This window comes from Trachemys scripta, chromosome 6 (genome assembly GCF_013100865.1).
Source record: "Trachemys scripta elegans isolate TJP31775 chromosome 6, CAS_Tse_1.0, whole genome shotgun sequence".
NCBI classification, from domain to species: Eukaryota; Metazoa; Chordata; order Testudines; family Emydidae; genus Trachemys; species Trachemys scripta.
This window is the reverse complement of record NC_048303.1, coordinates 38,559,428-38,584,340: the sequence shown is the minus strand read 5'-3', so window position 1 is coordinate 38,584,340 and position 24,913 is coordinate 38,559,428. Positions and strand designations below refer to the sequence as shown.

Sequence of the window (24,913 nt, the reverse complement as noted above, 5' to 3'; positions counted from 1 at the left end):
TCTTCTGGGTAATTTAAATTAGTTGTAGTTTCTATTTTACAGCGACCTGCTACATAAAGGAGGAAAGTTACTGCTTAGAACAGGGGTGGGCAAACGTTTTGGCCCAAGGACCACATGTGGGTGGGGAAATTGCATGCAGGGCCATGAATTTAGGGCTGGGGCAGGGGCTTGGGTTGTGGGGTATATGAGGGTACTCAGGGTAGGAGGTTGAGGTGCAGGAGGGGTGCAGGGTGTGGCCAGGGGCTCAGGGCAGGGGGTTGGGGTGCAGGAGGGGTGCGGCAGGGGTTGGGGTGCAGAGTGAAGGAGGGGTGTGGGCACCAGCCCGGCGCCATTTACCTTGAGCGGTTCCGGGGTGGCAGCGGGGCTAAGGCAGGCTCTCTGCCTGCCCTGGCCCCGTGCCGCTCCTGGAAGCAGCCGGCAGCACGTCCCTGCAGCTCCTGGGGGAGGGCGGAAGCAGAGGGCTCCATGTGCTGCCCTCGCCTGTGGGAACCTCTCCTGAAGCTCCCATTGGCCACGGTTCCGTTCCTGGCCAATGGGAGCTGCGGGGGACGGTGTCTGCAGGTGAGGGCAACACGTGGAGCCCTCTGAGCCCCCTCTCCTCCAGGGCTGCAAGGACATGGTGCCAGCCATCCCAGGGCAGTGTGGGGCAGGGCAGGCTCCTGCCTTGGCCCTGCAGTGCCATGGGGCCTTTAGTTTGCCCACCCCGGCTTAGAAGGTATAAACTCCACAAGGATTCTCAGTCCTGGGTCTCAGAAGACAACCAGAACTCTAACTTCTACATTTTTCTACACTAGAACTTCTCTGGGTTCCAGGCAGCAACCCTCACAATTCTTATCTTCAGCCAGCCTTCCCTCCCCAAATATCTGGAATCGCATCAAAGCACCACAAAACTACTTAACTCCTGAAATACACACCCAAAAGGCTAAGGACTAACACACTGCAGTGCTGAAAAACAGGTGCTAAAAACATTACTAGAAAGGTGGGCCAAAGCACTGAGATAAGCACCCAACAATTTTAATAAAATTTTCCCTTGCTAGAATGTGTGGCACAATAAAGGATATCAGAGAATGCTAGAGCAGAGATTAGAGACACAGCTCCCGTAGAAAGCTCCAACACTGACTGTGGTCAAGAAAGAACTGATGGGAAGGTTCCAGAGGCAGGCACATGATGACAAAAAGAAAGACTGACTCTTATGCCATTCCTCTATGGCAATCTGTAGGGATACTCTAAGCTCTTGACTTTTTTTTTATAACCTGTTTCACACTGGAGAGCTGATCTTTAAGAGCATGAATTCTGATGATGACCTCTTCAAATGAGGACAAAACTGATTTGGGAGAGATAATATTAAAGGAATTTTTAATATCAATGACTTGCAATGTTTAGGGAGATTACAGCCACTTCAGTTACTAAAACTAATGCTAGCGCTCAGTGTGTGCGGGTACAAAGTTCACCTAACAGTCTGCAGAAAGACAAAAATAGCCTGAGTGTCTGCTTCAAACAGGTAATTTGACCTAAAATAAAATAAAAAAATAAATGAGAGAAAGAGCACGCGCGCGCTCAGTAGAGATGTTTTTAATGCATTTCCTTTCTGGGGGTTTCTAGCAGTTAAATTCCACTTGTGCTCTCTGCAACTGTTTCCTATGGTGCTGTCTGGCATTCCAGAATAACCAAAGCACATAGCACTCAGGACATTTCCTCCCTCACCCCTGGCAAACAGGTATGACAGCGGTTACAAGATGTGGTGGCATAGTTCCATTATGATGGCTCTACATCAGCAAGGGAAATATTCTATGCTGGAGGAAGTTCTGGCATGGGAGGGGAAAGGAAGTCCATTTAAGACCACACCCCAGACTCAGCACCTGCTGTATGACAGTTGCTTTTACCTTCTACTATTACAAGATGCACCTAAAAAAACTGAATGGAATTAGAGAATAAATTTTTATTCCTCCGTCCCCATATTTCCTTTGTGCATTTGACACAACTCTGTGTATAGCCAATATTGCTGTTCCCCCGCTCCCAAGAGTCTTTTGTACAACATCAGGGAATGTGTAAGTGTGGTTATAAAACCACAAAACTTGACAGGAAAGTAAGGGTAGAGATTGTACCCTATTTTTCTTTTAATTGATGGATGGGATTTCTAACTTTTTAAATACAGATTATTCCAAAATAAACAGCTTTCTCCCACAAAAGCTGAATTGCTTTTGTAGGCCTACACTTACAGGGGAACCTGTTTGCAAAAAAAAAAAAAAAAAAAAAAGACAAGATAAGATTATGGCTAATGATAGAATCAGATGAATGTAGGAAATAGGGCTATCAATCGCAGTTAACGCAAGCTATTAACTCAAAACAAATTAACTCAGTTAAAAACATTGTGATTAATCAGTTTTATTCGCATTGTTAAACAACAGAATATCAACTGAAATTTATTAGAAATGTTTTTAGACATTTTTCTACATTTTCAAATATATTGATTTCAATTACAACACAGAATACAAAGTACATAACTAAACTCAAAAATAAAATAATGTAAAACTTTAGAGCCTATGAGTCCACTCAGTCCTACGTCTTGTTCAGCCAATCACTAAGACAAACATGTTTGTTTACATTTACGGGACATAATGCTGCCCACTTCTTATTTACAATATCACCTGAAAGTGAGAACAGATGTTCTCATCGCACTTTTGTACCAGCATTACAAGATATTTACATGCCAGATATACTAAACATTCATATGCCCTTTCATGCTTCAACCATCATTCTAGAGGATATGCTTCCGTGCTGATGACGGGTCAGATGCCAACAACAGAAAATTGATTTTCTTTTTTGGTGGTTCAGGTTCTATAGTTTCCGCATCATAGTGTTGCTTTTTTAAGACATCTGAAAGCATGTTCCACACCACACCTGAGTGAACTTGTAATCTCTAAAGTTTTGCATGTTTTTATTTTTGAGTTTAGTTATGTAAAAAAAAAAAAACTCTACATTTGTAAGTTGCACTTTCACGATAAAGAGATTCCATTACAGTACTTGGATAGATGAATTGAAAAATACTATTTCTTTTGTTTGTTTTTACAGTGCAAATATTTGTAATCAAAAATATAAAGTGAGCACTGTACACTTTGTATTCTGTTTTAATTGAAATCAATGTATTTGAAAATGTACAAAAACATCCCAAAATACTTTTAAAAATGGTATTCTATTATTAACAGTGCAATTAAAACTGATTAATCATGATTTTTTAAAAAAATCGCTTGACAGCCTTAGCTGGAAGAGTCCTCAAGATATCATTTAGTCCAGCACCCTGCACTGAGGCTGGATCAAGTATACCTAGACCATCCCCTACAGGTTAGGCAAAGCCTCCACTCATGGGGATTTTACAACCTCCCTTGGAAGCCAAATCCAGTATTTAACAACCCTTTCTGTTAGAATGTTTTTTCTGATACCTAACCTAAATCTCTCTTGCTGCAGATTAAGCAGTCTCAGTAGGCATAAGAGAGGAATTGATCATCATCCTCTTTATAACAGCCTTTAACGTATCTGAAGACTTATGAGGTCCCCCAACAGCCTTCTTTACTCAACACTAAACATGCCCAGTTTTTGGGTTTTTTTTAAGCCCTTCCTCATAAGTCAGTTTTTCTAAAAAAAAATTTGCTACTCTCTTCTGGTCTTCCTCTAGTCTGACCACATCATTCTAAAGTGTGGCACACAGAACTGGCCACAGTACTCCAACTAAGTCTAACCAATGCTGAGTAGAGCAGGACTACTACTTCCCATGTTATCCAGTCAACACTCTTGTTAGTATACCACCAGCCTTTTTAGCTGGTCGTATATGCTTCACATTGTTGGCTCATTCAATTTGTGATCCACTATCACCACCATATTCTTTTCTACAGTACTACTGCCTGGTCAGTCATTCCCCATTTTGTAGTTGTGCATTTTTCCTTCCTAAGAAAAGTAGCTTCAGCCTGTCTACTGAATTTCATCTTGCTTGAATTTTCCAAGGTTGTTTTGAATTCTAATCCTGCCCTCCAAGTGCTTTCAACCCTGCCAGCTTGGTATCATCCACAAATTTATGAACACACTCTCCACTCCATTATCCAAGTTATTAATGAAAACATTGAATACTATCAGACCCAGGACTGACTCCTGCAGGACTGCATTAGGATATGCCCTCTCGGTTTGATGGTGAACCATTGTTAATTACTGTTTCAGCATGGTCTTTCAACCAGTTGTGCACTCACATTAAATTACTTATAATCTAGATCACATTATCCTAGTTTGCTTATTTGAGAACCAGTTACAATGCTGATGTCCTCCAACATAATTGAAGTACGGTTCTGTTAGGGTTAAAACAAAGTTTGGTTCCATTTAGACCTCTCTCTCAATTGTACAAAGCCTTGGACACATCCTATATCTGCAAAATGCAAACACCAACTCAGTGCTGAAATATCATTCCTCTGCACAACCTCCAGAAAAAATAAAACCATACAAGAAATTAAGTGAAGAGCAACAGTGCTAAAACCAGCTATATTAAAAGCTCAAGGATTGTAAAACAAACATTTTACATTGTTGAATAGTAGGTAACTGCTAAGCAAAAACACTGCACAAAAAGAGAGATAAAGGATATCACAAAAATACTACAAAATAATAATTAAGAATCATTTAGAATACATTTTATAAATAAAATGATGAACACACTGCTTGTGTTTGAATATTTACATTCTATTGTGACAAGTATCATCATCACTTGTACAGCAATTCAACTGTTTTAACCATGCAAAAACAGCAACATTACTCCATCTGACCCTCTGTGTTTATAGCAATTTCCACCCAAAGCATATTTTAATCAAATATGTCACCTGTAAGCACCTGTTAGCTGCCTGTACCAACAGTAGTATGCTCTCATGGGCATGAGCTATTTTCAGGTCAATAAGAAAAGCTTTCCCTCCCAAAACTGTCAACCCTTCCTTCAAAATTAGTAGTTTATTCCAGAAGGGAAACCTCACTGAAGAGCCTACACTTGATATTATCATAAATGTTCATATTCTCAAAAACGCCACAAGAGATTGATAAGCAACCCTAAAATAATAGAAGCATGCCCATCATTCTGAATAGAGGGATCTTTTCTCTTCTGAAGTATTTCACCTTCAGAAGGAAGAAGGTAAACTAATAATGGTATAAAGTTGTAAAGGTGAGAAAAATTCATTTACATTAAACCGAGTGGAAGTAATCATATCAAACTTCCCCTAACATGCTAAACAAAGTATTAACTATATTCTAAACCCATGGGAAAAGTTCAATATTGCCATTTACCTTAAAGCCATACACTATGCATGAATGCCATTAAAGAAAAAAGCCCATACATTTACTTTCGCACACCACCATTTTATGAACACTTGAATAAAAATTGCTAATAGCTCTTCATCCCTAAAAGTCCCTAAGTCAACTTTATTTGAACTTGATATGTTATTAGACAGTATTTGTACATATCTACTTAAATAATGAAAGTATCTACACATATGAATAGTGATGTTCTTGTGGCTATTCTGCTACCCTCAACTGGATTTTGTACACCACTACAATTGTATTTTTGATATTTTCATTTTAAGTAGCTATGTTACAAGACAATATTTGTTTGTACATATTTAACTCAACTGAGGTGGGGGGAAAGTGTTACATTAAGTCTTATGTTCATAAAGTGGCAGTAGCACACCAAGTTAAAAGATTTCAATAAGATACCAAACACATTTTTAAGACATTGATTGAAACAGCACCATATATAGCATATATACACAGTCACACAACCTACTTACCAGCAGGTTTAACATTTTATAAAATGAATTGATCAAAAATTACAATTTAAAGATTTGACTACCATGTAATTTTTTAGTCTCAAACACTGTTGGCTGCAAAAAAGAATAAGTTCTCTAATACATACTAAACTATGTTAATGAAATTAATGCCATTCTGTGTCAACTACTAGCTGTAAGGTGCAGTGAACTGCACTTTTGTCATTTAAGAAGGGCCTTGTAGCTGCCATAGTGACAAAACTGTAGTTTAAAAAGTTGCAGCCCCAAATACAAGGATCCTTTCTTCTACATGGCACTGAAAAATACCTAGTGCATCATCAGAAAAACAAAAGGTCTGAAAAGAAACAAAATTGCATCCATTAGGAATACAGTGGTTTACAACTAAATTTGTCATGCGTTACTACATTTTTTTTCCCCCTGTAGAACCTAGTCATTATTGGGAATGAAGCACTGCTTTGCAAAGTGATCGTTCTTTGTAAAAGGATTACTCTGTTTATACTTCATTGCTTTACTGCCAAGCATAAACCATATAAGGAAAATCAAGTTCAATGTCATCTATTTTGTTTAGTTCTTTCAGATGCCCAAGAATAACCTTTTCTGTTGCCCGTGAAGTCTATAAATTGTAAACCCGATCACTTGTACTTTATCACTTGAAAAAGCTATTTTGTATCAATACAAATTTGTCATTTTTCCACTAAAGATTAATATTACTAAACCAGTTTGTGCTAGATAAATAATTGTTTCATATCTACACAAAACTGCCTATTGTTATTTATCTGATCTGGGTCATTAGATATTTTACTTTCTTGAAAAACAGACAGATACAGTAAGTATAAAAGGTTCACACAAAGGTGAACTTATTTGACTGTCAGGTGCACATGCTTCTCAGACATGCCAGTTCCATGTTTCTATACCAGACTGATCAGACACCATATACAATCAGCATAACTGAAAACACACCACCCTCCAATTTGTTACACAAGGACAAGAATTTAGACTGTCTTCTACCAAGGGGAACACAAACCAGTCCCAAGTTATGGCCTTTAATGCATTATTTGCAAAGATATACAATACTTGAATGATTTTCTACATAAATGCAGGAGGGAGGTCTCTCTCAGCACAGGTAGTTTTGGAACCCCAACGTAATCAACATCTGGTAATTGCCTTTTTGAAGCATCTTAAACCAAACTGTGATACAGTTTGTAGAAATTTTGTTAAATGTTTTTTGTTTAATGCAGTAAGTCAAGACACAAAGTAACTTGTAGTAGTCACAATTATGCAATACTGCAAACATCCTGTTAAGGATACCACATTGAATTGAGCTTGTGCATTTTCTGACCCCTGCAACATATTTTGATGAGAAGTCTTATCTAAAGCAATGAAAACTAAATTGTAGTCACCAACTTTTTAACCAAAATTATACCATATGAATTTTTAGAATCAGTCCTTACAGTTACTCATATTAAAGTATGCTATTTACCATTCTTTTGTCTACATAGATGTTATCAGGATAATCTTCTACAGCTTCCAAATTTAGAGCATATTTCCTGCATATGAAAAAAAGGTAATTTCTATTGTAAGGAAAAGTGTTAGTTATCCTCCCCCAGATATTAAGATAAAATTAAACAAACTAACTCCTCTCCAATTAAATAGATAGCCAAACTCTTCATTCTGAAGAGCAGAAGAAAAGTAATGCAACCTTATTTACAAAGGACTAAGTAAACAATTTTTTTATAAATAAAGACCAATAGTTCTTTTGAAAGGGTTCACATATCAGATGGCCAGAGGAAAGGAACCAACACCTCTGAAAGAGTAAGGAAAAATAGTAAATATAGTGATCTCCAAAACCTGGACTTCTTTTAAGTAAAAAAGAAAGAGTATCACCCTTTGGAAGTGCTTATTTGCAAATAAGGGAACTAAGCTGCCAGGCTTAGTAACTATTTCTGAAGAGAACGATTTAAAAAAAAAAAAAGCACAAACGCATAACCAGGCAGTTTCACTTCAATACTTCATCCTGCTGAACAAAGAAACTTCTGTGTTTGAGGAGCTTAAAAACTTTCGATCCCACCAGATTCTTGTTGCAACCTCCATGGAAATAACGATCCCACTCACACAAATAGCATTGGAAGAGACAAAAGGAGACTCGGGCTTATTTCAGGCAGACAACACAGCCCACCAAGAAAAAATAAAGGCCAAAAACAGGATATCAGAATGAAACGCCAGCTCCTTCCTTTCCCCTCCCCTCGGCGCAAGGCTTCTTCACCAAACCTCCTCCGCACCGCTTACCTTTGATCGCCGCGGTCTCAATAAGCTTCACCCCACGCCAGCGGGGCTCCTTTCTACCCCAAGGAAAATTTTAAATCCAACCAAGTTTTCTTCCCGTGGGCCGAGGGGATGCAGCCGCTTTCGGCCGGGAGGCAGGACTGGGGCGGGGGGAAGCAGCGCCGGCTTCTCGGCACCCCCGATCACAGTTACAGTGGCTGGCCGATCCCAAGCGAGACACAGTCCCCCGGCCGCGGCGCTGAAGAGTCACTTCCTGCCCTGGGCACAGCCACAGACGGCGAGTCCGCAGCGTCCAGCCAGCAGCCCCCCGCTCCCGGCTCGCTCCGCCGCCGCCACCCCCTGCCGCCCGGCCCAGGCTGCCTCCTCCCCGCTCTAGGCCAGCTCGGCGCGCCGAACCCGCCCCGCCCCGCCCGCTTATTGTCCTATAGCGACTGCCGCATGCAGCCCGGCCCCGCCCGCCCCGCGCCGCCAACCGCCGCCAGGGGCGCGAGGCGAAGAGCGAAAAGCTCCTTCCTCACCTGCCCCTTCCTCTGCCCGCTCCCCGCGCCCGGGCGGCTGCAGGGGGAGCCGCGAGTCGCCGAGCCACGTCCCGTCCACGCCGCAGCCAAGGGTGCCCGCGATACACAAGGCGGCAGCACCGCTGCCCAGCCGGGGGAGACTCTGCAGCGCCGCCGTGAGGGAAGGGCGGACGCGCCTCTCTCTCACACTCCCTCCCCCTGGCCGCTAGGGGAGAACCCGCCTGCCTCACCCCAGAACCAGACAACAAGTCTGAAGCTGAGTGCGAGCGGCGGCGGGTCACAGCCAATCCGGAGCCAGAGCCTCGAGAGGGGCGGCCATCCCCAGCCAATCACTGCGCTCCGCGAGCGAGGCCTCAGCAAGTTGCGTTGCGTGAAACAGGGAAGTGGGAGAGCGAAGGCGGGGGGAGAGCGAGGAACACACGAGGGAGGGGGTAGGGGAAGAGGGAGGGTGTGGGGAAGTGGCAGCAGTGCACGAAAAGGTAGGAGAGAGAGGGGAGGGGGAGGGAAATGAAGGGAAACGGGAATAAAGTAGCCGAGAAAAGGCTTGACCTAGGTCAGTTTAACGTTCGCGTTTCTCTCGTTACACCCCAAATGCTGCAGCAGCTGCAGCCTTTAGCACGCTACAGTTCTCTGTGTATAAAAAAGCTACAGCTCTTAGTTGTTGGTGCCCTTTTTCTTCCCTGTTAAGCAATCGCCACGTGGTTTCGCTGTCTGTTTTTTCTAGGGTAAAGGTGTAACTATTTTATTCTACTTCTTTTTGGCAGAGTTAATGCAATGAAGGGTGCGGTGGCTCATTTTTCTTTTTAAGGAAAGGTGTCGGTTGTTTAGACAAACTCAATCTGGATTCTGCAATGACAGTTGTTTCCTTAGGTGTAAGCAGCTCAGCATCATAATTTATTAATTGTACATATTACAGTCAGTCCTATGCCAGGCTTTTGTTCTCTTGCATTCATAACAACCTTGTTAGTTATCACTCCAATGTACCATTTACCTCCAGTATTTTTATGGGGGAGTAGGGTGAATAGGGCACAGTGCCACCTGAGGAGTTTCCAAAAGATATAAAAAAGAAGTGTTTGTGTGTTCTTTTAGAGGACTTAAATGCTAATAATAGTACCATGTTATAGTTGGGATGTTGCACACAAAGCTAGGAAATTCAGAGTAGTATTTCCCACTGAAATATTTGATCCCTTTCTACATAAGTAGCATTTTGCTGAATGTGCTATTAACTTTAATGTTTCATAACATGTAAGCATATGTGAAATGTGGCTAGCAGATTTGTTGTGTGTCACGTGATTTATTCATCTGTGTATGTTAAATCTCAACAATATGTGGTAGTAACTGTTTTTGCATTTTGTATCCTTAGTTGTTTTTAAATGTTTCAGTGAATCTGTTGCTTATGTAAAATGCCAGATTGACAATTCTGGAGTCTGAAGTTCTGCTAAGCCGCAGGACACTGCACTAGTAGCAGCAGGGCAGAGTTCCACGTGCTGGTCACCTTATGTTCCTTAATCATGTTCTGAAGGGACCACTTCTAAGGATGATGTTTTCATGCCCATTTAATCCTTGGCCACTCCAGTGGGACTGCAAGCAAATGTGCCAGTAGGAATGGTGATTCTGTATATTAATATGTGCCCATTAAGAACGGGACTAAACCCAAACTCTTTATGTAGGGTACTGAACAGCCATCAGATAATAATGATTTCTGGTCGCTAACAACCTACACCTGATTTCAGCACACACCTATGCCATATCTCCATGACTAAAGACGTATGCTGGTATAACTACGTTGCTCAGGGGTGTGAGAAAAATCATGTGGATCGGGGTGTGGGTATGGACATGACTACCCCTCTTGCGGAGGTGGTTTAACTATACCAATGGGAGAAGCTCTTCCATCAGCATGATAGCATCTTCACTAAAGCGCTACAGGCAGGTGCAGTCCTGTAGCACTGTACATGAAGACAGGCCCCTAGAAGTGAAAAGTTCTATATACCATTGCCATTCCCCTGAGATTGATCATTAGATCAATTACCACTTCAGTTCAAAGAGCATTACTGTTACCATTCAGTTCACTGACAGGTTATGGGTGAGAGTAGTTTAGTTGAGAATTAAGTGCAGATGATCATATTTAAATAAATGCACATAAGTTTGACTATGTCTTCAAATGTTTATTTGAATATTTTCATATATATGGGAATTAAATATTTTTCTATCATGTTCAATTATCCAAATATAGAAACTCGTACACTTTTATTAGAACAATAATGCATTAGACTACTTTCACTCACTTATTGCTCCTATATTTTTCTCAGATAATCCCCTCCTCAGTTTTATAAAGCACACATACCTAATTGAGAACAACTATGCCAAATTTTAAACTTTAAATAAAAGCATTGGAACCATCAGAGTCGGAAGAGGTCTTACATATTTTTCCAAACCTTGAAACCACTATCATTTTCTGGTGCTCATATAAGTCATTTTCTTCAAAACAACTCACCTTTGGGCTAGAATCAACTGTGACAAACTTCGGCCCCCCAAAGTTAAAAATAGAGACTTTGAATCAAAGTACCTCTTGACTCATCAGCATAGTGTCACTACAGTAGTACCTGTAGACAAGTTTCTCATCCCATGTGAACTGTTGAGAGTTCCTACCCAATATCCAGCAATGCATCTTTATCTTAAGTAATGTTATCACAAGATGGTAATTTCCCAGTGATGTCCTCCTTTTTTTCCCTCCATGAACTCTTTCAGGCACTTGCCTTATGCATGAGATTACCATACCCCTTGTTTAGTGCAGATTACTCTTTAGCAATGTTTGTTGTGAATTGCCTAATGCATCTACTAATGCAGCTGGAATAATAGATGGGTGTGGGAAATTCCCTGTGGCTGTTGGTCCCATACAACATCTAGTATAAAGAACAGGTGTACTTGGGGCACCTTAGAGACTAACAAATTTATTAGAGCATAAGCTTTCGATGCATCCGAAGAAGTGGGCTGTAGCCCACGAAAGCTTATGCTCTAATAAATTTGTTAGTCTCTAAGGTGCCACAAGTTCTCCTGTTCTTTTTGCGGATACAGACTAACACGGCTGCTACTCTGAAACATCTAGTATAGTCAGTTTTAGTTTCAGTGTAAAATTTTGTTTTATTTATGGTATTAGCCATCCCAAATCAAACAATGTAGCCCCAGATTAAAAGAAAATAGTTAGCCTACAGCTCCTCATGATGTTTTATTAGACAAGATAAAACTATATATACAAATTAAGAAAATACCAAACGTTATTCTAGGGATTTAAAAGGGCTATAAATACCAAGACACTGTTTAGAATGATTCTAGCTTCAGGAAACTTAAAATGCAGTGGGATTCATTACTATAGTGTAAATAAATCCTATAACTTCATAATAATTCTTTATTTTTAACAAAAATAATCAATAAAAGTAAGGCAGTGCTAAAGTTATGTGAAACATAAGTACCTCTGAGACAAATTGAGTGATGTCTCTCAAAATGAATTATGTACATTTAATAGATGCTCTTGCCATAAGGGACTTGCAATCTAAGACCCTGCTCCTCCAAACACTTATGTGCAATGTCTCAGACCATCCATGAGCTTTTCTTTATGAGAATATCCCATACTCTGACCCGTAAAATATTATCAGAGGGTTCATTTCTCTTCCAAAATTCCACCTGAGCACAACTTGATGCTATCAGTTGTTGAAACAATTTTGTATTATAAAGAGAATATTATAGCTCTTTTAATCCAGGAGAGACAGACACACTATGCATAGATCAATGGGTAATTTTGCTTTTATATGATATTACATTTAAAGAGTTACTTCTTAAGGTTTCTAAATCTTCAAGATAGAAGATCTAGCATAATCAGACTAAAGCTCATTTAACCATTGTTCCTTGTGTTCTGGGCAGTACTTGTCAATGTTAGGAATTCCCTACTTATTTAGTTTTCAGATGAAATTTAGAACCTAATAAGTACCTAACAGTACTAGTCAGCAGCTGTTTTCAGTTGGAGAAGATTGAAAATTTCGACCTCTTATGACCGCAAGTGCGTAGACTCTAAAGAGATATTTTGTAATTTGGTGAATGCAACTTGTCAGTGATGAAAAATCTCAAAGTTAGTATGATACTAGTTTAGAAACATCAGTTTTAAGTATAATTAAAATTTGGTTAGAATACTTCTATGTGGTATATACTGGTTGTAAGTTATTATGCAATCACTTACTGCTTAGGGGTAATAAACATTATGGTTAAAAGGAAATACCAACACAGCATTACTTATATAATACTCTTACTTCCCTAAACTATAAACAGCTCTGAAAACAAAACAAAAATTCAATTTTTAAACCATTTCTAGCTTTAAAATTGTTGGGGGGGGGGGGGGTTCCTCCCAACATTTATATTTAATTTTCCAAACGGAGACAAATTTAACAAAAAATGCAGCTGCCAGGGATTACCTATTAGAACATTTTTAGACCAAAGTAGATTACAGGAACCTCAGACAAATATGTAGAGTAATTTAACACCATACAGAGCAATAGCTTGAAAGAGGAGAAAGGAAATTTCATGCCAACAATTTATCCAGTCATGCAGAATCATCTATGCATGCAAGTAGCTCAGTAATGAGGATAATGAGGCAAGCCTCTAATTTATATACACTGTGTCAGAGAATTTGGTGAACAGTGTTTGACTAGCATGGTAGAGCATATACCTGTTCCTCTGTAGTCTCAAATATTTTCTATCATGACAATGTCCTGCACTTTACTATCCACTAACATGGGCAACCTTTAGGCAAATAGAGAATAGCAGCATTAGGAAGGAGCCTTCCCATTTTAATCCCAAAGGAACAGTGCCATATGACTGGGCAATCACAGAGAGATTGTGCACATACCTCAGTCAAGTTTCTTGGTATTCAATATGAAGCCCAGTCCAAGTCACTGATTATTCTCCAGAGAGTCAATGAGTCACTGCACTTTGACATTCAGAATCCTTCACATGGTAAGGAAAGCAGGAGACGTTATCTACTGATTCCCCAACAAGCTAAGAGTACTGACTACTGAAACATACTGTGTAAGTGCTATTTATTCTGGTAGTTAGTCACCAGACAATGACAAAGCTGTAAAACATGCCATGGGCCTTTGCTGACATTTGGCAATTACTTCTTCAGGGCCCAATCCTGCAATACATACAATACGTGGAGGTCAGTGGGACTACTCATGTGCCTAGAGACATCGCTCGTAAGTGAAGATACTTATTTAAAGAAGTCCAATGCCTAGATATTCTAGATACCAGATTTCAGCATAGAGCAGGGATCAGCAACCTATGGCACACGTGCCAAAGGTGGCACGTGAGCTGATTTTTGATGGCACGCGGTGGCGGGCTGAGCGGCTCAGCCCACTGCCGCTCTGGGGTTCCGTTTGCTGCCCCGTTGCCAGCCGGGGTCCCGGCCACCGGCCCCACTCAGTGCCCACTGCTGGCCTGGGGACCCCCAAGGAACCCCAGGCTGGCAGTGGGCTGAGCAGGCCGGCGGCTGAGACCCCAGGTGGCAGGAGCCGGCGGCCAGAACCCCAGAGCGATGGCGGGCTGAGCCGCTCAGCCCGCTGCCGGCCTGGGGTTCCATTCACCCAGCCGGCAGCGGGCTGAGCGGGGCCAGCAGGGGGCTCAGTGGCTCAGTCCGCTGCCAGTCTGGGATGCCTGCAGCACTCAGCCTGCTGCCGGTCTGGGGTTCCGGCTACCGGCCCTACTCAGCCCGCTGCCGGTCTGGGTGAATGGAACCCCAAGCTGGCAGCGGGCTGAGTAGTGCCAGCGGCCGGGACCTCAGACCGGCAGCAGATTGAGCCGCTCAGCCCGCTGCCAGTCTGAGGTACCGGCCCCGCTCAGCCCACTGCTAGTCTGAGGTCCTGACCACCAGCCCCACTCAGCCTGCTCAGCCCAGGCCAGCAGTGAGCTGAGCAGGGCCTGGGATCCTTGTCTGGGATTCCAGCCACCAGCCCCGCTCAGCCCACTGCCGGTCTGGGGTTCTGGCCGCCAGCTCCTGCCAGCCGGGATCCTGGCCGCCCGCCCCCCTTGACTCCCTTCCAGCCTGGGGTTCTGCTCACCCAGGACAGCAGGAGGCTGAGCAGGGCTGGCGGCTGGGACCCCGACTGGCAAGGGGCCGGCAGCTGGAACCCCAGACCGGCAGCAGGCAGAGTGCTGCCGGCTCCCCAGACTGGCAGCGGACTGAGCCACTCAGCCCCCCGCCGGCCCCGCTCAGCCCGCTGCCGGCTGAGTGAATGGAACCCCAGGCCGGCAGCGGGCTGAGCAGGGCCAGCGGCTGGACCCCAGACCGGCAGTGGGCTGAGCGGGGCTGGTGGCTGGAACCCCAGACAAGGATCCCAGGCAAGGATCACACTAAATTGATAAGATCTGCATTTGAATTTTATTTTAAATAAAGCTTCTTAAATATTTTAAAAACCTTATTTACTTTAAATACAACAATAGTTTATTTATATAATATAGACATAGAGACCTTCTACAAACGTTAAAATGTATTACTGGTACAGGAAACCTTAAATTACAGTGAACTTGGCACACCACTTCTGAAAGGTTGCCGACCCCTGGCGTAGAGTGAACAGTGAACTGTTCCAGCCATGAATACAAACCCCTGGAATTGGGCTGCCAGTGGAATGGAGACAGTGTCTCACTCCACAGCACTAGATGACAGGACCACAGTTAAAAAGGCTCATCACTGTGTGCTAGAATTCTGTGATTGCAAATCCGTGGAATAAATTTAATGGTTCAGTGGGGTAGTATTGTAGAGCTGGGCTTGGAAAGATATTTTAGATTTTATCAATGTTCATGGGTAACATGCATGTTTGTTTGCAGTATGGCAAATCTGAGATGGGCAAAAGAATCCAGTTATACAAATATCTTGAAGCCGTTTTTCCATGGCTCTCCAATACTCCTCTAAGATATGACTCTTGAGTAAGTCCTATTGTGATTTCTAATTCATACACCCCTTCAGTCCTGCTATGTTAACTGTAGCCCTGGCAGCTTTGTGATGATTGGGCTACATCCATCACTGAATTCAAAAGTCACATGCTTTAAGGCTTACATGATTTACAGTACAATACTTACATCAGAGCATTGGAGATTTTAACTCAGTGGGAGCCAGGGACTATCAGAGGCCGCCAGAGCTGCTGGGTTCTGCAATCAGTTCTTTCAAAATATAGAGGATACAGGTGTGTCTGGGATGTTTATGATGGAGGAAGAAGCAGGTCTGTTGGGAAAGTCATGGGGAGGAAGGAAGACGGCGCAGGTGGGGTTAGGAGCTGGCAGTGCCTCATCCAACAGGAGCAGAACCACAGGTAAGGTTTGGGGTCAGTTTGTTTTGGGGGGATAGCCAAAGATTCAGGACAGTTCTGAACTTCTTTGCCTAAGACCCCATTTAAACATAGGGCTTGACTGTGAATTTCTATTTGTCCTAGGCAGTTCCTTTTTTTGGCCGTTTCAGTTCAGTGTTAATGGTTGTGTGTAAAATAATTCTACATATAGGCAGGTCATAAACCTCAGGAAAACAGGGTTTATAATAGAAGGGCCATGGTGCAGAGATCTGTTCTGTGGTACAGTATTTACATGGCCTAACATTTCCCATTAACACACTTGTTTATGGAAGACCCACCTGTTCTGGCTCTCAGTTGGCACCTAGGACGTCAGCAGAACTGTTGATCAGGACAAACTAGTGCTTCTAATGCCATTAAGCAGAACAATTTAGAGTGTAGCAGTGCGGTGTTTTTAAGCAGTGGTATCTCTGCTCTCTCATGGAACAAGTTATTTTAATTAAAGTAGTCCTAGTGGCACAGGAGCTATTGAAAGAAAACATGTCACTAGTTATAACTTTCAAACAAACTGACATTTGATTGGATCTATACAACGGAGGTATTTCCAAAACAAACAAAATATGCTGGCATTGAAGTACTTTTATGCTACATCAGATAAGTTTGTTTAATTAAGACACACTTAAACCTTGACGTTTGCTTTGACACATTTAGATATTTTAATCTTTTTTCTATCTCCCATGGTCACAGTCTCTCACTTAATCTTGTTTTAGAGACGAAGGATGGTTTTGTGGTTAAGGTACTGGAGAACTAGGCTGTAAACCTGACTCTGCCATGGAATTTATCTATATAGAATCTTGAGCAAGTCACTGGATCAATCTGTACACTATTATCCTTCTGTAAATTGGGAAAAATAATAATTCTTGTCTTCTCTATGTAGATTGTAATCTCTTTGGGACAGCAACTGTCTTTTATTAAGTGTTTATTATTTAGTGCTACTGTAACACAATTTTTAAAAAATATAATGTAACATCACGTTAATGCCATGAGCAGCAGTTAAACTCTTCCTGATCATGTGCCAATAGCTGATGAAATGTTGTAGGAAACATGACTGACAGAGACAGCTTGGTTACCCTGCATGGGGTTAAATTTGACATTTGGAAGAAAAATCAGTTTCAGCAGCAAGCCAGATCAAGACATGCCTTCCATAGCTAGTACTGCCCACTGGGTACTAATTATGTCATTGATATAGCATGACTGTTCTGCTGTAGAGTATGATAGCTACATGTCACCAGGCTGTGTTTCTCCCCAGCTCGAAAGCATGTGCTGCCACACCCAGTCATTTGCAAGGAGATTTATTGACTTACAGAGGCTAACAAACAAACAGGAAAAAAAAAGTCTAAACTTAGCAAAACAAACAAAAAATCTCAGCTTAGCCTCAGGGCCACCTCTCCCAAGGGTTTCTAGCACACCTGTTCCTGGTAACTTCCCAGTTTCCATCAGCTCTGTTCCCACCCTGAAGCAGCCACCCCAGTGCTACTTCTTTGAGCCCCTTGCTCTAGGGACCCACCACAGGCATTAGCTCTGCTCCAGTGTGGCTTTCCCTCCCAATTAGCAGCCCTTTATAGGCCCTCTGTAGGTACCCCCATCCCCTTTAATTGGCTAGATTGGGCTCACCTGCTCTGGTCCAGGGGCAATGGATCCAGCCTCCCTGTGACACTGCCCCTTGTTTGAACTTCTGATGAACAAGTCATTCAGAGTGGCCTATTGACATCAAGGCTACCAAGCTTCTCCTCCTCCTCATTTGGTGAGGGGTGGAGAAGGGCTGCAAAGAACAGATGCCTAGCGAAGTCATCACATATATCAGCCAACTTGCCTTAATTGTCCCAATGGGGTACGCTTATTTATAGGAAGCTCACCTTAACATATGTTACGTTTCACTATAGTTCTCCTCCCTTACCCCTTATCCATGCTTTACTTAAATCATAATTCATTACCTAAATCTGCTTCACAAAATATGGGAACTTCATAAAGACCAGTAACATCATCTACCAAATAACTAGTAGCAGGAATCCAAAATAATTCCTACTTCATAAAGCAAGTGCAAGCAGTACACAGAAATATATAGAACCTTTGCAGGGTTTGAAAGAAAAAAATACTTATTCCAGAATACTAAAAGGTATTTGATATTTAGGAAGTTTCCACAGTTACATTGATGGCACTTTAAATTGTTTATGTCACTGCTGGACCGAAAGGAGCAAATTATCTGGATAGGTGAAACTACTAGTCTGCTTACAATTTCAGATGAACTGGTAGTCATGGTGGGAAAATTTTCAAAGATGTTCCTAGAAGACAAGGGCTAAGGGTTGTGTAACTGCTGTATTCAGCCCAAGAACCCCCAAGAAAGTTGTTTTTGAGTCAGGTAGAATTTCTCCTGAGGACTCCGATTGCCAAACAACCCTCAGACCCCCCTCCAACGCAGTTGAGGGCAAAATCAAGACCATAATTTGGCCCTACTGCTTATGAAGGTGGAGTCTCATCCCTAAGATGAATTTCCTTCCTATATTTCTAAGTTAAAACACTAGAAACTTCAGAAATCTTATAAAATCTGTAAGTGCAGTTTGCATAATTGTCTTTCCACCCTCAGCCATGGCTGACATTGCCAAGAGTTCAGAACAGTTCTGCTGAATGCTGCTGTACCTGTTCCTGTTTCCATGGAAATGGACATTGGCTAAAGTAAGATAAAAGCTTTAAAGTAATTATCAATACAATTAACATTTTTACCTCTTAGGAATATTTTTTTCAGCTAACCAGTAGCCAATTCAGACTCATCAATACAGCAATTAGTGTCTAAAGAGGCATCAGTTAATCTGATCAATGTGAAAATGACACAAGAAAGAAAAGAATTGTTAGAACTGGAACAGCAGAACCCTGTGGCTTTCTTTTCCCTACTTATTACTAATAAGAAGCTCTTCTCCTTTGCTATGATGATTCACTGTTTCAATTTCACCCTTGATTTATGGAGTGTCAAGAGAAAGGGGGCTAGAATCAAGGATATTCCATTATTCCCCCAATGGCTCAATAAAGATTGGAGAAGGAACTAAAAAAGGAAAAAATCTTTTTCAAGCAACAGTCTTTTGCTTATGTTGTATTTGGCTGATATATTTCATTTATCAGACTAAATCCTATCCATAATAGCATCATACAGTGATTCAATATTAATATGTATATTTTGAGTGTATCATTGACACATGCAAGAAATACATTAATTAGTAATGTCACTCATTACTAAAATCAGTAGTATCAGTTTATACAATTGTGACTTTTCAAAAGATGTTAAAGACCTCTGCTTCCCCAACCTTCCACTGAGGTGACTTTACATTTTAGTTTTAATTCTCCATAGTGACACAGATGTCTTAAGCTCCTGCCCAAGAGAAGACAGGAAGGTTTTGTTTCAGAATAAGAAATGCTAAAGTGTAGCCCAAGGGTCGGCAACCTTTCAGAAGCGGTGTGCCGAGTCTTCATTTATTCACTCTAATTTAAGGTTTCGCGTGCCAGTAATACATTTTAACGTTTTTAGAAGGTCTCTTTCTATAAGTCTATAACATATAACTAAACTATTGTTGTATGTAAAGTAAATAAGGTTTTTAAAATGTTTAAGAAGCTTCATTTAAAATTAAATTAAAATGCAGAGCCCCCCGGACTGGTGGCCAGGACCCAGCAGCGTGAGTGCCACTGAAAATCAGCTCGCGTGCTGCTTTCGGCACGCGTGCCAGAGGTAGTCTACCCCTGGTGTAGCCTATTCTTTTAAGGATATGATAATTAAAATTAGAAATACTAAGAGTCATATCCAGTCTGATTTCAGCTAAAATAACCAACCAAACAAACCAAAAAAACCACCCATAACAACAACCACCACAAAGAAAGCAGCCAATACTCCTCCATTTTATCAACAACAGAAATCCTGGACCTTTTTTCTCTTTTTAACTGAACTCTCTGGGATTTAACTTTTCAAAAGGAAAGTTGTCATGGACACATCCCATCTGCTTAAAATACAAAGTCAAAAGTCAATAGACAACATTAATTCACTTTTAAAGTGGAGTTCACATGCATTGATTGGCAAGGTGTTTTTGTCTGCATAAGAATAGTTGTTACTTATAACAACATTAAAATATTGTGGAGACAACTCTGAAAGGCTGTTGCTATAGTTATTTAGCAGAATGGAAATGATATTTCATAAATCAGGATAAGATAATGTCCAAAACTGGGTATAGCAATTACAATCTCTAGTCATATACTGCACCACACTCCTGAATAGCTATTTCTTAACTAACCCACAGACATTTCTTTCCTCCACTTTATACAAGCATGGCTACTCATTCAGGGCTGCATGGGACCTTATAAACATTGGCCTGCATTGGGAGCAGTGGCAGGGTAGAGCTACTGGTGGAAGTCTTCCTGGAGCTCCTCATCACACTCCTATGTCCCTTTGGGACAGAATACTCTTCCCTGTACTCCAGGTGACAGCTGTACTGGTCACTGATTAGGTGGTGGAGCATGGGCTCCCTCTTCCCTGTTCCCTTTGGGGTATCTTGCGCCCTAGAAGATTCAAGGGAGGGATGGCATGGAATGACATTGTCCCTTGCCTGGCCACTGCAGAGTGGTGCAAAGGCTGGAAGAAACCTTCTTGCCTCTTCCTGTCAAGCACTTCTGGAGCAGCCAGGCAGAATCTGGACCTCCACAGACACTTGATGGAGTGTTACTATGACAATATTTAGCTAATAAAGTATCTATCTTTTTTTTTTTCATGCAGTGGGATTTCCAGGACCCTGTGGGATGGCAAGTTTGTCTGCGTGAGCCCATTTTACTCATTATTATTCCCTTTAGCAAGGCATTTGTCAACATCAGGATGATGTAGTCTGTCCCTAGAGATCCACCAATGTTAAGTAATCTCAGAGGAAGTGTGAGGGGATGGGCTAAGCACTTCCATTAAGGGCAAAAGATCTCTGCGGGAACACAGCTCTGCTTTCTGGATTAAGACATATCTAACGGGCTGGACAGTGTCATTCCAACAGCAAACCCTTTGTATGGACTCAAGACATTAGCATATTTTCATGCCAAATTTCAGAAAAGACAGAAATTTTTGTTCACACAGTGACACTAAGAGCCCGGCTTATGCCAATTATACATTTTAAAAAACATGTTGGGGCCCTTCCTATGGGGGAGGAGAGGAAAGAGAGTAGAGAGTCTCCTCCCACTCCTTTGAGCCACTGTGAGGTCTGGAAAAAATGCTGCCCTAATGTTCCCCAACCAAACTTGGGGGACTAGCTAATGTGTCCATTAGCGCTCTATGCCCCAAATGGGGACTCACCGGGAAAGGTGTGGGAGTGACAGCATCCAGCAGCAGGAGGAAATTGTCATGCTGCATCTTTCAAAAGGGGGTGTAGTGAATGCTGGAGATTGCCTTTTGCTTCTACAATCATAAAACTTTAAACAAGCTCAAAAGGGCTATTCCTGGCTTCAAGTGCCTCTTGAAGTTTCCACTCTCAGCCCTCCCTCCCCCCGATCTCCCCCCACTGAATAGCTCTCATTCCCCAGAGAAGCTTTACCAAGGTAGCCAGTAACAACTTTATCTTTGATCCACAAGACATATGGATAAACTCTTTTGTCCTATTACATCATTAATATATGTGTATATTTGACTGTCTAATGTATAATTTGTACATGTCAGTGTTGGAAGAGTTTGTCCATATGTCTTGTGGGTCTGAGTTACAGCTGGTCAGAATTTCTTGACACACACAACTTTGACAAAATTTTCCATTGCCATTTTGAATTTCAATCACAACAAAACATACTTAAGATTTTGCTGTGTTTGTGAAAGTTTCATCTAATTTTTTGGCCAGCTGTAGAACTGACTGAAACATCTCAATGAGACTTTTCACTGAAGAGTTGCTCGGAGATCAAAAAATGATCTGATTTGCATGAAAACATTCACAAAAGTGACGTCCTTTTTTTTTTTTTACCAGCTCTAGTCAGAATTAAGACTGTCACTGAAATGTATAAGGTGAATTTTCACACAGCAATAGTATGGCCAGATCCTCAGCTGGGGTAAATTGGCATAGTTCCATTGAAAGTCAATGGAACAATGCTGCTTTACACCAACTGAGAGTCTAGCCAATCTTTGTTAACAAAATATATGAATTCTGAGGCTTTGAAGTACCTGTTAATATAGCTTAAGGCTTAGGCTTTTGTTTAAAAAAAAAAAAACAACCTGCAGTGTTTTCATTTTGTGCTGTGTATCAGAATTAGGTGGACTGTAGCAACCTTAACTGTAAATGAACCAGGTTTATTATTTGTATTGCAATAGCACCTAGGACTCCCAAATCATGGACCAGGACTCCATTGTGTTAGCGGCTGTACAGGCATAGAACAAAAAGGTATGTGGGTATTCATTCTTAGCTAAAAAACGTTTAAAATGCAGTTGTCTCAAACAAAGTCATTTCTCCTGGGCTGAATGGAGAAGTAGCCAGAACTACCCCCTCACCCTTTACACGCAGCCCGGTGAGGTCAGAATTGAAACTCATTGTCATGGGGCTGCCACTGCTGCTACTTGTAAACAGTGTGTAATGCAATTCATCCCTATGTAAGATAGCTACGTGACCGTTTTCCTAGATATGCATAGTTTTAGGAGACATGGGTAGAAGGATAGAGAGCAATTCTTAAGAGTCTAACCTAGATTCAAATAGGGCCCCACATTAAGAAATTAACCTTACATTTATAGGCAAGGTTAGGAAGGTAAACCAGAAAATGATCTCAATCTGCACCCCACAAGTTGAGCAAGTGTTGAAACTACAAGCAGGATGGCACTATGGATGGGTAATTACAAGTGGGAACAGGAAGCTGATTACGGAAGGCTTGTAATCAATAATTATAGAAATCAGATAGCTTTTCCTGTTTTAACTATAAAATCAGATCAATTGAATGAGACTGACCCCAGCAAGATGTTCAGTTATTAAATGTGGCAATATGGAAAGAGACATCTCTGACAAGTAGCGCAGATTAGAACGGTTAAGATATTAGCAGCAAAAGCTTGTAGTTATGCATGTGTGTGTATGCAGGATATAAATATGGGACTGAGGTTAAAAATATTCAGTACTGGTGGGAGAGAGCATGTGGAGGGAATATAGCCTCATTAGAACACTTGTTTGGTTTCCAGAGATATAATAAGATCTTTAATCTTATTTATCCTGGTGTAATGTAATACATCAGATAACCTTCTCCAGTTGTTCCAGGGACACTGAGTCATAATAAATCTGGTTTGCCTAGTGTGATTAAATGAGGGTAGAGATAGTTCCATTCTTGCTGCCAACTCAGATTTTTGTATTTGGAATTCATGGTATTGAATAAGGCAGCCATGCTGAATGGTCTCTGGATTACAAATACCATGACCTCCTTGGTGCAGGGAGATAAGTGTCCTTACTGAATTATTTTATATAACAGCCTTCCAAGTTGATTCCTGCAAATTAAAAATAAATTAGAAGGTGAGTATACTTTTCTTGATTGGACTCATAATAACCCAGTGACTCTCCCTTGTATATGTCAACCAGGCTTTGTTAATTTTAGAGCCAGCAGGATTACTAGCTATATTTTGGACTGACCAAAAGTTAGGGACATAGAGTTTGTATTCTGTTAAGGAATCTCCTGGAATACCACATAGCATTAGTCCAGCTCACAAATAGTGAGCTTCTCACCAGTATTTATCTTTAGAAGCTATATATAGATTTTCTAACAGCACAGTCTTTCTAATGTACCAGGTTAATTTCTCTGATCAAACATTTTGTCATATAGGCAACAGAATATAAGGGGTACAAGTCTTCATGTGGGTGTGGCTGTAAAAATATTCAGTTCAGTTGTTTCTTGCAAAAACTTTCCTTTGTTTTAGCGACACAAATATATTCTAGAATCTTTTTTAAATGAATCATTTCTTGAGGTAGACCTATTTGTGTTCCAGAAATTAACTCTTTTTCATCATTAACACATTAGCACTTCTCCTACTAAGTACTTGTATATCTTAGTGTATTTTTCCTTCATTGATTATCTGGTATAATTATATTAAATGCAAAAATAAAATATGCACATTTGTTATTTTACTAGTTTTACACAGTACAGAACAACCATGTTTATTGTACCCCTTTTTAAAATCAAACTATAAATATTATATTAACCTGTCATTTGAGATTGTGTTCTAGATATCACCAATGTTACTGCTATATAGGCTATTTACTCTCCCTCTAAAATAGCAGCTACATTCTAGGGTAGCACTAGATTAGAATCACTGTTCAGTGATGTTTTTATGGATAACTATGGTGACATTAATAAGTAGCAATTTTGAAACAATGCCACTAGCTGCTCACAATGTGAATATTATTACTTCATGATCACTAACATATATACTGCAATTGTAAAAGAAGATGAAATAAAGTGAGAGTTTATTCTGAACTTCAATATGCATGCAAGGATTTGCTGACCATTGCCAGCTCCACTTAGTTAAGGTTGAGAAGACCCTTTCTTTTTAAAGCAAGGCTTTTCTAAGTGCTATAAAATCCACATGGTTACTCAAGTTGCCTTGAAATTTGGTGTGCCTCATTAAGGTGCAGGCCCTAGTTAGCGATCCAAATTTAGGATCATTTGATATAGCGACCCCTGAGATATTGTCCCCCACCAAAACCAGCATTTTTTAAGACTGAGATTCTACCAATGTTTCCTGACGTTCAAACCATAGCTATGATTAGGCTCCAAAGGGTCTAAATCACCCAACATTTAGCCCTGCTTTTGCATGGCACCCACCACCCCTTTGGGGAAGCAATATTGAAAATTTCAGATTAGCAGCCGTGTTAGTCTGTATCCACAAAAAGAACAGGAGTACTTGTGGCACCTTAGAGACTAACAAATTTATTAGAGCATAAGCTTTCGTGGACTACAG

General features: G+C 41.2%; 1 protein-coding gene and 1 long non-coding RNA gene across 7 annotated transcripts in view; one reads left to right on the top strand and one right to left on the bottom strand.

The window, feature by feature from the left end:
- Positions 1 to 13,622, bottom strand: part of ERBIN (erbb2 interacting protein) — a 244,021-nt gene extending 230,399 nt beyond the window's left edge. For 2 of the 6 annotated variants that reach the window (XM_034773469.1, XM_034773473.1), the window contains exon 1: positions 8,094 to 8,433. The gene's annotated coding sequence lies outside the window, so the exon portion shown is untranslated. Of the gene's footprint in view, positions 1 to 7,287; positions 7,355 to 8,093; positions 8,434 to 8,608; positions 8,836 to 13,505 lie in introns of those variants that run through there. The other 4 variants (XM_034773470.1, XM_034773471.1, XM_034773472.1 and 1 more) reach the window with 4 other exon arrangements.
- Positions 13,623 to 15,161: 1,539 nt separating this feature from the next.
- LOC117878865 overlaps positions 15,162 to 24,913 on the top strand; it is a 29,017-nt gene continuing 19,265 nt past the window's right edge. Inside the window, exons 1-4 of the long non-coding RNA XR_004646114.1 lie at positions 15,162 to 15,960; positions 18,578 to 18,666; positions 20,744 to 20,783; positions 22,298 to 22,367. This is a non-coding gene — a long non-coding RNA (uncharacterized LOC117878865). The remainder of the gene's footprint in view (positions 15,961 to 18,577; positions 18,667 to 20,743; positions 20,784 to 22,297; positions 22,368 to 24,913) is intronic.